The following is a 16,018-nucleotide window of genomic DNA, read 5'->3' as shown; positions in this document are numbered from 1 at the left end:
TATATTCATTGCAAGGATGAATAAGTAAGGGGGCATTGTTTAAAAACAAACAAACAAAACAATTGTGTTATTCAGCCAGTTAAAAAGAAAATAAATACAAGTTACTGCAGCATTTCTAGCCCACAGGGAGAGTGGAAGGCCTAAGCTGGGTTAGAAACCACCAACGCTGGCCCACTGACTTTGCTGTTTGTGACATTCTTGCTAAGATTTTGGACAGAAAAATGTGCTACTGTGTGTTTTTCGGAAAAACAGATGAGAAAGAACTTCTTAGAGCACCAAATATGCTAGCAGAGAAATGTACAGCTATAAACTGGCTTTTTCTAACCATTTTATTGGGAGGAACTGGACGGATAACGTACATGACATGTAAGGTAATGTCATGGAAAAAGTAACCTATAATTTAAGGCAGCATTCAACTCCAAAAGACTCTTTATAAGATTATACACACTAGCAATTTCCTCTTTAACTAACTGTGGTAGTGTTACTATATAAGAGAGTACAAAAGGAAGTGGGAACGGACAATGAGCACTCCACTGCTCATTGTCCGATCCCGCTTCCTTTTGTACTGTTTCATACCTGTTTCATGCATGTATGCATCTAAGTGTGCACATGCTCAGGTAAATAGTAGCTTAAATATTGAGGCTCATAAAATGCCTGTACCGGGCAGAGCTTTGTGTTCTGGCCCAGCAATAGCTAAGAAGAAGAAAAATTTAAATTAAAACAGTAATTTAAAGAGTAGGTAAGGTTGGGCAGACTGGACGGACCAGTATTTATCTGACGTCATCTACTATGTTACTAGATGTGAGGCCTATACGTAAAATCTGGACCCATAGACCCGCCCCCCCCAGGCCTGCCCAATTCCACCCATCCCCACCCTGTTATGCCCACGCCAAGCCCCTAGCCCCACCCCCCTGAGCCTGCTCGCCTTGGTGACATCTCCGTGTTCCAGGTGCGGATGCCCCTCTGGATGCAATCTGCTTTTCAAAGCCTGGACAAACTGCCGGGTTTTGAAAAGCCATCTGGACATGCCCTCTAAAAAGAGGACTCCCATGGGGACCCCCCTCTGGCCCACGGGACTCCCATGGGGATGGAAGGCTTTGGAAGCAGGGTTCATCCATATAATATAATGGACACGTCAGCCTTAGTAAAAGAGGGGGTTTATAAGTTAATTACCTGAACAGAAAACAAAAAAATGGTGTACTAAACTTGAAACTTGACAAAAATATAATAGAAAATTAAGAACTTTTTTTTAAATTCAATTTCTCAGAGCCTAAGACAGAGGACAAGTGAGTTTAAGCAATGAATAGGATCAATAGAGACTCCGATAATTAGGTCTCAAAAGCATCCTTGTGCAACCAGCATTTTAACAGTCCTTTAAATGTACTTAGCGATTTTTCTTCCTTAATAAATGATGGGAAGGAATTCCATATTCTGGGCGCTGTAACCGCAAAGATCGAATCTTGTCTTGTATTTATTATACTTAGGGGTCCTTTTATCAAGCCGCGCTAGCGGGGTTAGCGCGTCGGACATTTCATCTCGCGCTAACCCCCGCGGCCAGCTAAACAACTAACGCCTGCTCAATGCAGGCGTTAGCGGCTAGCGCGGCAGGCGGTTTAACAGCTTGATAAAAGGACCCCTAATTGGTGGAATTACTAGAAGGTTTTTGTCCTCTGATCTCAAACCTCTAGTAGGAATATATGGAATAATGTACCTTTCTAAAAATGATGGAGCTTTAGTTGTTAATATATTGAATGTTCATATTGCTAATTTGTAGGAGATTCTGTGAACAATTGGAAGCCAATGAGCTTCTTTGAGAAGAGGAGTCACATGATCCAATTTTTTCCTATTCATTATAATCTTAATCGAGGTGTTTTGTATTAGTTGCAATCGACGGATTTCTTTAAGAGCTAAGGCACACTAGCCGTTTTAGCACGCGCTAAATGCTAACACGTCCATAGACTACATCAGGAAGTATTTCTTCACAGAAAGAGTGGTTGACCGTTGGAATGAGCTTCCAGCGCAGGTGATCAAGGCCAGCAGCGTGCTGGACTTTAAGAATAAATGGGATACCTATGTGGGATCCTTACGAGGGTCGAACTGGAATATCGGTCGCTAGGTATAGACTTAAGAGGATGGGTCAGTAGGGTGGGCAGACTTGATGGGCTATAGCCCTTTTCTGCCGTCATCTTCTATGTTTCTGTGTTTCTATAATGGACACATTAGCGTTTAGCGGACACTAATATTTAGCGTGCGCTAAAACACCTTAGTAAAAGGACCCCTTTATTTGGTAACTTGTACTTTTTCTTAATAGATGTTCACCTTCTGAATTCTGATGTGCTGCTTTGTATAAACCTGCCATTCCCTCCCCCTCTCTCCAAATAAATGATAACAGTCTTAGGAGCCAAGCAGGGAAATTCTTCTGGGAATTCTATTAAAAGATGGCCACGTGGTTCTGAAATTCTCCACCACTGTTGTTAGAGCTAAAAATGTAACACTGAAAAAGAATTTTAAAAATAGATCATCAAAAACCCCATTGCCCTCCCTTCCCCACCAAGAATTTCGTATTGGGAGAATAGGCAATTCAGAGATCCAGCTTTATGCTGGAAAGAAAATGGCATGCGGGCTCAGGGTTTTTGTTTTTGTTTTCTCTTATCCTGCGAAGGTTTTTGCCAGCGAGGCTGGTTGTTTTCTGGTGGTGAGGAGCTGAGTGCAATTAGAATTCCCTCAAGGTCTAGGACCTCAGCCTGTTCTGTTAAATCTCTGAGGGGAAGATATTTTTATGAACAATCTGCTTATGAACCAGCATTTGCCTTTTGAATGTTCAAGAGTGATAGCATTTCTTTTCAAGCTTCTTCGCTTTGCAGGTACATTAAAAAAAACAAAAAAAAAAACAACCCAAGGGAAAAAATTTCATCTTGAAATGAACCTCTCTCAAGGGTATCTAAACCAGTGGTTCTTAAACATGTCCTGAAGGACCCCCAGCCAGTCGGGTTTTCAAGATATCTCTAATGAATATGCATGAGGCAGATTGGCATATTATAGAGGTGACAGGCATGCAAATCTATCTCATGCATATTTATTAGGGATATCTTGAAAACTCAACTGGCAGTGCCCTCTAAGGTGCCCCCACTACTCTGCTAGCATCTTTGTGGCCAGTCCATTAAAAGGCTGGCCCCTCCCACATACAAATGGATTTGTTTTGGACATTTTGCATTTGGAGATTTTGATTGTTGAAAATGGCAAAAAAAAAGGGCCAGAATATCTAAATAGGACATTTTTGAAAAAGAAAAAAAAGAGAGAGATCTTGCAGTTTTGAAAATGGTCATTTTCCAGACCCACTTTTGGATTTCTTTGCAGAAACATCAAAAGTTGGACTTAGACGTCCTACCAAAAATTACTCTCCATTAGGACGAAAATATTTTTTGAAATGGTAAAGGTAAAACGATTTGGATTTACACGCTTTTCTCATTAGTTCAAGGTGAGTTATATCCAGGTGTAGTACGAACTTTCCTGTTCCTGGCTCGAACAATCTTAGGGGCCCTTTTACCAAAATGTGGTACAAAAATTGGCCTTGGCATATCTTCACATGGGTCGTTCTCTTGCACTAAGGCCATTTTTACCATAGGGGTACATTGGCTGAGTTTTCTATTTTCCCCTTAGTGCATGGCCATTAGCACATGAAGCCTTACTGCCACCTTTCGTAGGCGGTAAGGGCCCATGTGCTAACCAATTAGCACGGAACATACCCTCTCTACTCCCAGACCTGTTCCAGTACTGCTATTGCTTTGCATTTCTATAGCACTGCCAGACTTACGCAGCACTGTGCATTATACATGTGACACAATCCCTGCTCAATAGAGCTTACAACGAAGTGAATTCTAGGATGAAATCAATACTGAATGCTCCATAACTCCTTTTGCCTAAAGGTGCAACATTAGAGCTCGGTAAACGTTTCTGTCACACCCATCTTGCGTAGAGTACACAAACTTATTGTTTCTTGGTGTGGTCTCTTGTAGTCATGCAAACAAAGATTATGCACAGGCTAAAAGAGTTGCGACACCAGAAATTCACGGTTGCACGCAGAATATTATAGCACAGGTAATAATATTTTACCTATAACCACTAGACCGCTTTTGAGGCCAAAATGATGTTAATGCTAATATTAAGAAGTAAAAAAAAATCTCATGTTTTCACTTAGACCACTTGGAATCTGATTTTTTAATGCCACCTTTTTATCAATCAATAATGTAGTGTATTTATAGAAACGTGTTTTTTTTACAGAATGAACATGAAACAACAAGGAACTGAAACATGACTTTAATTAACATTAATAACTCACAGGAATGGGGGATTTTGCTATGGTGACCACTGTTGTGAAATTCACTCCCATCTGATTTAAGTAGCATTTCTACATATCTACTGTTTCAGAAAACTTTATTAAAGATTAAGATCTTTGTGTTGTTGAACTATGCTGTTGTACAGACTTTTAAAATATTTTTATTGTTATATTGTATTCTGGTATATTATATAGTAAACTGCTTTAGAACCTGTAGCTGATTTTGAGGCCACTTTATGTAAGTTAGAGAATGACACGGTGACAAAATTCATCACCATTCCCATCCCCGCGGATAACCGCGGGAAACCATCTTCATGTCATTCTTTAAAGAGAGAGGGAAGAATCAGAGTATGAATGGCCACAACCACTGACCCACAAGCTTTGCTTTGAAAAATGCTGGTGTAGAAGGACCGAGGTTGAAACAGACACTACAGAATGACAGTCTCTGGTATCCAGAGCAGATATTGTGATGTCATAAATGCCTCATTCCACCAGTGCCTAAGAGCCAATCACATCAGTGATGTCACAATGGCTTCATTATCCTTGGCTCACATAAGAATCAGAGTATGAATGGCCACAACCACTGACCCACAAGCTTTGCTTTGAAAAATGCTGGTGTAGAAGGACTGAGGTTGAAATAGACACTAAAGAATGACAGTCTCTGGTATCCAGAGCAGATGTTGTGATGTCATAATGCCTCATTCCACCAGTGCCTAAGAGCCAGTCACATCAGTGATGTCACAATGGCTTCATTATCCTTGGCTCACATAAGAATCAAAGTATGAATGGCCACAACCACTGACCCGCAAGTACAGTGGGGTAGGAGTCGCTGCTTGGGCGTCCCTTTGAAACCATAGCAGCATCTCTAAAAGATCATGTCCTGTGCAATCACACTGGTTACATTGCCCTAATGCATTGCTTGATGACAATGAAGCGAACAGTCAAATTCTAGATCGGTGTATCGCAAACTGTGTGCCACGGCATACCAGTGTGCCTCCTGAGATTTCAGGTGTGCCATGGTACACTGGGGAAGAGGAGAGGTGCCAGCTGTCTACAGGATGTTCCTCTTGCAAAGAGGCACGTCCTATAAGCAATCTCTCGATGCTGGCACCTCTTCTCTCTGTCGGCCCTTCTCTCCAGCTCAGGTCCTTCTCTCGGCGCAAGGCCCATTTGAAGGGCCTTTGTGCATACGACAGCGTGATGTTATCACGCCGACACCAGCACACTTCTGGGTGTCTCGAGCCAGGGACACTAGGATTTAGTGTGCCCCAGCTTGAAAAACTTTGTGAGACACTGCTCTAAATATTGTAAAGCTTTTTGCATGAAGACCAAGAGCTCATGCTAAGAGGGTTCCTGGAATCTCAGCTCTGTGAATACATCTTTTATTTTCCGCAAGTGTGGGAGCAATTCACAGTAATGTATGAAATGTCCTAACTGTGTAATTATGAATTCTGTTGTTGTCCTCCAATACCAGTGTGGACAACAGGATAGTAATAAATAGATTTTCTGCCTCTGAGGTGCGAGTCTTATCCTCTGGGAATCAATGGCCTCCCCGGTGCTTGTCCTGTTTTTATATCTGTCTTTAAAACAACATGTCAAGAAACACAAACATGTGCGTGAAGCTCTTTTAACACCATTATTGAAGGAAGACAACTTTGATTATAGCTTAGCTGTGGTGGAAGCTGTCTGCAGCCTTCTTTCTTCTAAATGATAATTATCGTACTAGTAAAATTCTTATTGTTTTTGAAATCTTACTAAAGTGTATGAATAGAAATATATAGTAATCTCAGCGCGTCCATTCTAACTTGACAAACAGAAAAAAACAAACCCCATATATAAAGTAACAGTGACTGTGTGTTGGCACTTCTTACATGGGTTTCTGAGGAAAAGATAATGGCCTGGAGTCTAAAAAAAAAAAAAAAAAAGGGAGGATGGCAGATACTTTTTCATAATCTTGCCCAATTACCTCGACAAAGCAGCCCAATGTACAAGGGGGTGCTGAAAAGGTCTAAGCCAGGGGTGGGCATCTCCAGTCCTCGAGGGCCGGAATCCAGTCGGGTTTTCAGGATTTCCCCAATGAATATGCATTGATAGCAGTGCATGCAAATAGATCTCATGCATATTCATTGGGGAAATCCTGAAAACCCGACTAGATTCCGTCCCTCAAGGACCGGAGTTGCCCACCCCTGGTCTAAGCCCAAGTAACTTCAGTTGGGACAGTCTCCATCGAGGGATATTAACTCAGTCCAGAGAGTTTCCACTTTGTTCATTCCGTGGGAAAAGTACTGAACAAAAAAAGTGGAAACTCGCTGGACTAAGTACATAGAACATAAGAACATAAGAAGTTGCCTCCGCTGAGGCAGACCATAGGTCCATCCTGCCCAGCGGTCTGCTCCCGCGGCGGCCCATCAGGCCCATTGCCTGAGCAATGGTCTATATCTATCTATACCCCTCAATCCCTTTTTCTTCTAGGAATCTATCCAAACCTTCTTTGAAACCATTTAAGGTTTTCTTGTCTACAACAGCCTCTGGAAGCGCGTTCCATGTATCCACCACCCTCCGAGTGAAAAAGAACTTCCTAGCGTTTGTTCTAAACCTGTCCCCTTTCAATTTCTCCGAGTGCCCCCTTGTGCTCGTGGTGCCCCTTAATTTGAAAAATCTGTCCCTGTCTATTTTTTCTATGCCCTTCAGGATCTTGAAGGTTTCTATCATGTCTCCTCTAAGTCTTCGCTTCTCCAGGGAGAAAAGTCCCAACTGCTTCAATCTGTCGGTATATGGGAGATTTTCCATTCCCTTTATCAGTTTAGTTGCTCTTCTTTGTACTCCCTCAAGTACCGCCATGTCTTTCTTGAGGTACGGTGACCAGTACTGGACACAGTACTCCAGATGCGGCCGTACCATTGCACGATACAACGGCATGATGACTTCCTTCGTCCTGGTCGTAATACCCTTCTTAATGATACCCAATATTAGCCCTCAATGGAGCTTGCCCCAATTTTGTTGGATGGGCTGAGAACTTTTCAACACCCCCTCATATTCCTAAGTGTACATAAGATAAAAAAATGCACAATCAGCTATCATTAAAGTCACAACATAGAAACATAGAAAGATGACAGCAGAAAAGGGCCAAGGCCCATCAAGTCTGCCCACTCTATAGACCCTCCCCTTGAGATTAGCCAATGTTTTGCCCTGACCCACGTAGTGATCCCACATGGGCGTCCCATTTATTCTTAAAATCTGGCACGCTGCTGGCCTCGATTACCTGTACTGGAAGCTTGTTCCATTGATCAATCACTCGCTCCGTGAAGAAATACTTCCTGGTGTCGCCGTGAAATTTCCCGCCCTTGAGTTTGAGCGGGTGCCCCCTTGTGGTTGAGGGGCCTCTGAGAAGGAAAATGTTATCTTCCACTTCTATACGTCCAGTGACGTATTTAAACGTCTCAATCATGTCTCCCCTCTCCCTGCGTTCCTCGAGAGTGTAGAGCTGCAAATTGTTTAGTCTTGCTTCATACGAGAGACCTTTAAGCCCTGAGATCATTCTGGTGGCCATCCTTTGGACCAACTCATATACCTTATTCATCTGCAGTGGGCTCAATATCCTGTTCTCAGAGGAGCCACACTCCTAATCTTCCTGTTAGTGTTTGTACGGGACTACAAAAGGGGGCATAGCCAGGGGAGGAGCATGGGCAGATCATGGGCATTCTTAAAAGTTATGCGCACTGTTATAGAATACATAAGAGCATAAGAATTACCACTGCTGAGTCAGACCAGTGGTCCATCATGCCCAGCAGTCCGTTCACGCGGCGGCCCTCTGGTTTAAGACCAGCACCCTAACTGAGACTAGCCCTACCAGCGCACGTTCTAGTTCAGCAGAAACTTGTCTAACTGTGTCTTGAGTCCCTGGAGGGTGTTTTCCCCTATGACAGACTCCGGAAGAGCGTTCCAGTTTTCCACCACTCTCTGGGTGAAGAAGAACTTCCTTACGTTCGTACGGAATCTATCCCGTTTCAACTTTAGAGAGTGCCCTCTCGTTCTCCCTACCTTGGAGAGGGTGAACAACCTGTCTTTATCTACTTTGTCTTGAGTCCCTGGAGGGTGTTTTCCCCTATGACAGCCTCCGGAAGAGCGTTCCAGTTTTCCACCACTCTCTGGGTGAAGAAGAACTTCCTTACGTTCGTACGGAATCTATCCCCTTTCAACTTTAGAGAGTGCCCTCTCGTTCTCCCTACCTTGGAGAGGGTGAACAACCTGTCTTTATCTACTTTGTCTTGAGTCCCTGGAGGGTGTTTTCCCCTATGACAGCCTCCGGAAGAGCGTTCCAGTTTTCCACCACTCTCTGGGTGAAGAAGAACTTCCTTACGTTCGTACGGAATCTATCCCCTTTCAACTTTAGAGAGTGCCCTCTCGTTCTCCCTACCTTGGAGAGGGTGAACAACCTGTCTTTATCTACTTTGTCTTGAGTCCCTGGAGGGTGTTTTCCCCTATGACAGCCTCCGGAAGAGCGTTCCAGTTTTCCACCACTCTCTGGGTGAAGAAGAACTTCCTTACGTTCATACGGAATCTATCCCCTTTCAACTTTAGAGAGTGCCCTCTTGTTCTCCCTACCTTGGAGAGGGTGAACAACCTGTCCTTATCTACTAAGTCTATCCTCTTCAGTACCTTGAATGTTTCGATCATGTCCCCTCTCAATCTCCCGACCCGCGCACAACTTAGGTGCAGGTATTTAGACCTAGCTTTTCTTGGCCTAAATGTATGACCGCTAAGTGCGATTCTATATTATGGCACTTACCTTTTATAAAAATCGTGCTAAGTGCCATTATGATCAGCAATTTTTATGCGCTAAATATAGAATCAGGTCCTAAGGGGTAATTCTATAATAGTGTGCCTATAGGATACCTACTTTCCTTTAGTATTCTATAAGTTATGCATGTCAGTCCCACCCATGCTCTGCCCAGACTCCACCTATGTGTACGCCTGTCTGTCAAATATGCATTATGCAAGTTATACACAGTTAAAGAATAAAATTATGTACTCACGCTGTACAGTTACTTCCTGACGGTCTTTCCTTCCCTGGCTGGAGAACAGTGAGAGACCTCGAGAGGATTTTCAAGGCAATCTTTGGGTCTTAGATCAGGATGACTCAGGAATAATTCTGCACAGTGTCTTCTTTGTTGAAAAATAACTCGCCCTGCACCAGTCATGATAATGGGCTAACAATAGTGTTTGTTATCAATAGTTTCCTCGTTACTTAGTTAATAATACACACTGAAGTTAAAACTGATCCTGAGGATTACTGAACAAACGGGCAAGGTGCCGGATCTCTCTCTGCATGAACTGACAATTTCAGCGTTTGCAAAAGAACTTTGGAGCTGGAAAATAGACCACAGACTGGTCTCTTTGCTTAGTGCAGAGGTTCTTAGCTCAGAAATATTGGCAATCAGTCTATATTTTCTTTGTTTATTGATAATTCTTTTCCACCAATCAGACATGGTGTGTCACAGCTACAGCACTGGTACCAAGTAATAATAATAATAAAAAATTTATTTTTATATACCACTATACCCGAAAGTTCTAGGCGGTTCACAACAATTGAACATGATACAAACAGTGCAAGTTATTTAGAAAAAAATCCAACAAATTAAAAGGCATACAATGGAAAGAAATACATACAATGTAAAATACATGCGATGTAAAAGAGTGCGGAGAATTTTACAAAGAGTAAAAGATAAAATTATAAAAATGTATTTAAGACCATAGCCTATTGAATAATTTAAACTAAACTAAACTAAACTAAGCCTTAAGTTTATATACCGCATCATCTACACGGAAGTGAAGCTCGACACGGTTTACAAGGTATAAAAATAAGGAAGAGAGAGGAGAAGGATTTACAAAAGCATGCAGAAAGGGGGATGTAAACAGGAGAAGAGATGTTATATGCTAGAGAAAAGCCAGGTTTTCAGTTGTTTTCGGAAAAGTTTAGTTTTTATCTGTTTTCTAAAATCAAGGTACAAAGAGGCTTCTAACACAAACTTGGCAAGCCAAATATTTAATTTAGCCGCCTGAAAGGAAAAGGTTCTTTCACAGAACCTTTTATACTGGCAAAATTTTACTGAGGGATACACAAAAAAATGCATTCTTCTAGAACTCTTTATTAGTATAGCTCAGGTTAAAGTAACTCGATAACATACCAAATGTTATTTTATAACAAAAACATGAAAACTTAAACAGAACTCTAGATTCAAATGCCAGCCAATGGAGCTTTTAATAAGACATGTTCCCATTTCTTTAGGCCAAAAATAAGGTGGGCGGCCGTGTTCTGGACCACCCTCAATTTTCTAATAATTTTCTTGGGAGCGCCTAAATAAATAATGTTGCAATAATCGAGAATACTCAAGATAGAGGATTGCACTAACAGACGAAAGGAGACTTCGTCGAAATACTTTTTAATAGTACGCTGTTTCCAGAGCACTGAAATACTTTTCTTGAATACTAAGTCAGAATGTTTTTCTAATAAGATGTTTATCCAAAGTTACTCCCAGTATTTTGAGAGATTGTTCAATATTATAATCCATCCCATTCACATGTATCATAGTTTCCTTGATTTTATCGTTAGGGGCTGCTAAAAAGAAATCGAACCCCGAGGCCTGTATAATGGCAACAGGCCCTGCCGGGGCAAAGTCGAAAAAAGGGGAAAAAAATATGTTTTTTTGTTTTTTTTTTTGTAAAGCAAAGAAAAAAGAAACCCGAAGGCAAAAAGGAAGAAAAAGTACAAAAATTCGCGAGCGGGAAGGCAAAAAGTGAGTTCAACGGCCGTTGAAAAAACACACGCGTCTTCTTCGCTCCCCGGAAACGAAGAAACTGGGGACCACGCACTCCTCCGTCGGGCGGGAAGGCACTCGCGCACGCGCGGTGCGGCCAACTAGAACTTTCTAGTTAAAAAGGTCCGTACCGAGGGCTCCGTCGGTGATGTCACCCATGCGTAAAGAATATGCTGCCTGCTTGTCCTGGGATAAAGAATTTACCCAAAGCAAACATTTAACCTTGCACCCCTCTTGAAATATCTTTCACCCCTAAGCACCCCTATCCCGAAGTGGAGAGAAAAGACTGATGCTAGAACCTCGCAGCATTTGGTGCCAACCACAGTAGGCCTGATTGATAATTTCACAAGGAGGACAGGGGCCATTCAACAGTCGGACACTTGCCCACTGAAACTATCAGAGCAGAGTGGAGACTCGGCAGGATTCCTTGGGCTAGATACTACTCTAAGTCCTGATGCATGGCCCCCCCACAGTTGCGGAAAAGCAGCTCCCTGTTGTAGGTATCAGCAACGCCACTGCAAGTTGATGTTGCTTCACCCGAGGCTTGTATCCAACAAACGGAGTTAGGGTTTCAGTCCTGTCATGCTAGTGTTCTATAAAGAAAAGGGGGTGCCTACTTTTCTTTCTCGAACAGGCTCCATATAGGCACATTTTTTTGCATCTAAAAATAGGTACCCATTTATATAATTGCTCTCTTAGCGAAATGAAATAAATTAAGAACATAAGAGTTGCTATACTGGGACAGACTGAAGGCCTGTCAAGTCCAATATTTTGTTTCCAACAATGGCCAACCTAGGTCACAAGTACCCGGTAAGATCCCAAAAAAGTATAACAGATTTTATGCTTCTTATCCTAAGAATAAGCATTGGATTTCCTCAAATTCATCCTAATAATGGCTTATGGACTTCTGTTATAGGAAATTATCCAAACCTTTTTTCAAATCTGCTAAACTACAAACTGCTTTCAACACATTCTCTGGCAATGAATTCTAGAGTGTGTGAAGAAATATTTTTTCTGGCTTTATTTAAATCTACAACTTAGTGGCTTCATTGCAAGCCCCCTAATCCTAATGTTTTTGGAAAGAGTAAACAAGCAATTCACATGTAGCCTTTCAACTCCACTCAGTATTTTATAGACCTCTATCATATCTCTCCTGAGTCCTACTAGCCACTTTACCCTTTCTCATAGGGAGGTTGTCCCATCCCCTTTATCATTTTCATCACCCTTCTCTGTACCTTTGCTAATTCCACTTTTTATCTTTTTTTGAGATGTGGTGATCATCTCGATATATTCAGAGATGCTCCTGCCCGGTTAAACTATACTGATTGAGTTGGGGGGTGGGAAGAGGTAATCGGTGGCATTTAACAGGCAATGGTGCTGAATATCTCCTCTGACCCCTGTGGCACTATCCAATCAGCTCCCCTCGTTAAACACTGTATACAAAAGCACCACCAATTTGAAGATTTAAAATGTACAATTTTACAGTAATTGATGGTGTCTGCTCGTGGAGGGGATATTAAGAAACAACTTAGAAGATTGGAGCAGCAACTCATTTTTCAGTTAGGAACGACTGAACCCACAGGATTGAATTCAACTATTGAATGGAAGGTTTTCTTCAAATAACCAGTCTCTGGTACGGAGTTCTGCCCCTTTAACGTCTGAATGAGGAGTTGTTCGTGGGCTTGTGATGTCATAGTTAGTTCTTTTACAGGCGTGGGTGCCATTATTCTCAGTCTGGACAGAGAGTCATTGTGAGTTTGAGCCTTCTCCTGATGCAGCACTTTGTGCGAAACAAGGCCTTGCCTGGACTCTTGTTGAGAAGAGCCAGTGATCTATTATTAGTCTGTTTTCTGGAAGAATGAGGATCACACTTTTGGATTACAATCGTCGTGGATGAAGAGTGGAGCCAAGGGAGGTTGGCCATGAATGAACTGAACGATGGACTAAGATAAGTGTTTGGGACCTATTTGCTACTTTTTTGGCTCTTTATATTTTTCACATTGTTCTACATATCTGTCCATCTCAATAGTCTATAAATATTGAGCTTTTTTGTTGTCCAGACTTTAACCAAAGGGTTTTTTTCTCCCTTCTTTTTGTGAAGTTTTTTTTTCCTTTTGGTATGGTGTCCGGAGCAGGCCTATGATTAAACGAGGTTCACCTTATAGGAGCTGTTCCCCTTATAGGAGCTGTTGCCTTATAGGAGCTGTTGCCCCTTTTAGACTTTGAGGCCATCTGTATAAGTTAACATTATATTTGCTCTGCAGGCTGCTTGGTATGGGCAGTTAAAGATGTGTTCTTTCATTATTTTTGTATGTACAATTCACGTCTTAACCCCTTGTTATTAAAACTATCCAATTAGTGCCAGGGCAGTCTGTGGGCAGAGCATGAACAGAGCTAGCACTCAACCAGTTAACAGTTTGCTAACCAGTTAAGTATAAAGATAGGAGAGCAAAAAGGCATTGACCCAAATATTCAATGACGGTACTCAGATATGGCCTGGCAATGAACATCTGTGCTTGATTCAGCCTGTGGCTGACAAGAGGCTTAAAAACTGTTGACTACTTTGGGTTGAATATTTGTCACAATAAAAATGATAAAAATACAGAAAGCAAAACGAGTTTTATTTTGTCTAAGTGCACACCCCTTTTCATTATTTCCTTTCATTGCCTGTTTTTGTTGTATCACTTTCGTTTCCTGGGCAAATCGACAACTCACTAATTTCACTTTCCTTCAGTGATGCAAGAGCTTTAGTATTCACATATATCAAGCATCCTAATAAAAACACACCTCTTTCTCTCTCCCCCTCTTTTTGTTGCTAAACGTCTAATTCACATACGGTAATTGTTTTTTCTCACTTGGGAGCTGATGTACTAACCCATGGTATTTCATGAAGGCTACCTACAGGCCCAGTTCCACAAAATTTTACTGTGAATGCAAATGAGTTCCATAGCACACATTTGCCAGAAATTTAGCTACAAGCCTGGCTGAAAATGATAACTACACCTCACTGAGGTATAGCTGTCCTTTTTGCAAAATGGCCCGGGAAGGTGTTTTGACACATCAGCATGAGATGCTCTGCACGACATTGCATCACAGCTGGGCATTTTAGTAAAATTTGCTGCATAGTGGACTATTTGCAAAGGGTAACATTTGCAAATGTATTCTGAATCAAGGCTTATACAGGGGGGAAAAAATGTACATAAGCACTTAAATGTTGGCATTTTTAAATATTTTGTATTTTTAATCTTTTTAACTCATTTTATATGTTACATAGACCCTGATTGCTTAAGGCTAGACTTATTAAAGTGAATTATTGCATAAGTGAATTTTAACACCGTTGACACGTTAGGACAGTGGTTCTTACATCTGTCCTGGGGGACTCCCAGTCAGTTGGGTTTTCAAGATATCTCTAATGAATATGCATGAGGCATATTTGCATATAATAGAGGTGAAAGCTGCCTCATGTATATTCATTAGGGATATTTTGAAAACCTGACTGGCTGGGGGTTCCCCAAGACAGGTTTAAAAATCACTGCATTAGGGCTCGATATTCAGCCAACAGTGATCAATATTTCACTAACTGCCCTAACTAGAAATTCAATGTCCAGCCATGCCTGGCACAAGCATTGAATTTCTGAATTTGTGGAGCTGGCTAACACGTGGCCAGTTAAGTTCTGAACTGGCCAAGTGCAGACTCTACTTCCAGAACGCCCCCTCCCCTCCAAATAACCAGTTTCAGCTCAGTGCTGGCTTGTTATTTCCAGTGGCATTAACCAGTTAAGCGCTGCTCAAAATTAGCAGCTGGGTTAGATTAATTTCACTTGATATACCGTTTTACATTGGTATTAAGCAGTTTACATGCTTAGATGGTTCCAACAGAAGTTACAATTAGCCCCAAACAAGCAATTTAACTGGCAGGAACTGTTTTTGCTCAGTTAAATTGCTTTGAATATTGACCTCATAGTTGTTCAAAAGAGAAGTTACAGCTTGGGCATGTTTTAAGTATTATAAATCCAAGTTAAAACCCCATTTTTTTCAAGGCTGCTTTCAACACCTATGTCCATCCTATCATTTTCTCTGTAAGAAACTCCCCAACCCTATATGTCCTATCTGTCCAAATTAGACTGTAAGCTCCTCTGAGCAGGGACTGTCTATTGCTTGTTAAGCGTACAGCACTGCATACTCCTCTCAGCGTTACAGAAATTATAAACAGTAGTATGATATATTCAGTCAATTAATATTTCCTTATAGAAAAAGATAGATGTCATACTTGATTATATAACTTCTACAGTCAATAATTCCTAACGTTAGAATGACTATTATTTATAAGAGGACTAGGTGACCGAGATAACACAGGAGAAAACATAAGAACAGCCATATTGGGTCAGACCAATGGTCCATCAAGCCCAGTATCCTGTTTCCACAGTGGCCAATCCAGGTCACAAGTACCTGGCAGAACCACACAGAGCAGCAACATTCCATGCTACCAATCCCAGGCTTCCCCCATGTCTGCCTCAAAAGCAGATTATGGACTTTTCCTCCAGGAACCCATCTATGTTAACCGCTGTTACCACATCCTCTGGCAACAAGTTCCAGAGCTTAACTATTCTCTGAATGAAAAATATTTTCTCCTATTTGTTTTAAAAGTATTTCCCCGTATCTTCATTGAGTGACCCCTAGCCTTTATAATTTTTGATTAAGTAAAAAGACAATAAAGCTATTCTTGCCAACACTTCAGATGCAAATAATTTGATCCCAGCACTTGAGCTCTAGCAATAAAAAGGAACTGTCCAGTGCAAATATTTCCCAAGGGCAAAGACTTGACCGGCCCTTTCATTTTCCCATATTAACAAATAGCAAAACT

At 41.5% G+C, this 16,018-nt stretch overlaps 1 protein-coding gene across 2 annotated transcripts in view; it reads right to left on the bottom strand.

The window, feature by feature from the left end:
- Positions 1-9,492, bottom strand: part of WNT8A (Wnt family member 8A) — a 33,335-nt gene extending 23,843 nt beyond the window's left edge. Inside the window, exon 1 of one of the 2 annotated variants that reach the window (XM_033927480.1) lies at positions 9,373-9,492. The gene's annotated coding sequence lies outside the window, so the exon portion shown is untranslated. The remainder of the gene's footprint in view (positions 1-9,372) is intronic. The other variant, XM_033927479.1, reaches the window with a different exon arrangement.
- Positions 9,493-16,018: the final 6,526 nt, after the last annotated feature.

The sequence above is a fragment of the Geotrypetes seraphini genome, chromosome 18 (assembly GCF_902459505.1).
Source record: "Geotrypetes seraphini chromosome 18, aGeoSer1.1, whole genome shotgun sequence".
In the NCBI taxonomy this organism is placed as follows: Eukaryota; Metazoa; Chordata; class Amphibia; order Gymnophiona; family Dermophiidae; genus Geotrypetes; species Geotrypetes seraphini.
Note: the sequence above shows the minus strand (reverse complement) of the source record. Positions and strands in the feature narration are given on the sequence as shown.